The sequence below is a fragment of the Leishmania donovani genome, chromosome 12 (assembly GCF_000227135.1).
Source record: "Leishmania donovani BPK282A1 complete genome, chromosome 12".
In the NCBI taxonomy this organism is placed as follows: Eukaryota; Euglenozoa; class Kinetoplastea; order Trypanosomatida; family Trypanosomatidae; genus Leishmania; species Leishmania donovani.
In genome coordinates this window covers 432,709-433,262 of record NC_018239.1, presented here as the reverse complement: position 1 = coordinate 433,262, position 554 = coordinate 432,709, and positions in this window count along the sequence as shown.

Genomic DNA, 554 nt, shown 5'->3' with positions numbered 1-554 from the left:
TGTCTGGGCAGGCAGGGAGAGGAGCAACGGTGGGGAGAGACGGCATGCACGCATGTCCAGAGGCCCGCGCTGCACGCCACCGTCGCGGCAGCCTCCGCGCACGGTCCTCGCCACAACGCCCATCGTCATCGGCGTTACCACAGCACATTTCCCCCTCCCACGGCGCGCGTCGGGGCCACGGGGCCGAGCAGCTTTCGTTTGTTCACGCGAGTAGGACACAGAGAAATAGCGAAAGACAGAAATAGGGAAGGGCCGCCGCCCACCTTCCGCGCGGCCACCACCCGGCGCCCGCCGCCAGCGCGCCCAGAGCGAGTGACAGGCACAGGGGAGGCCGGCAAGAGAGCGTGGCGCGTCACGCGTGCCGGCACACACTAACATGCACACATATATCTACATACATACATATATACACATGGATGCGCCGCCCACCAAATTGCGCCAAGAGAGTGAGGGAGCAGAGGGTGGCAGGGACGGGCACCGATGTCGCCGCCCAACGGTGATGCACACACGCACGGAATGTGTGAGGCAGAGGGAGGGGGGCAGACGAGAGCAAG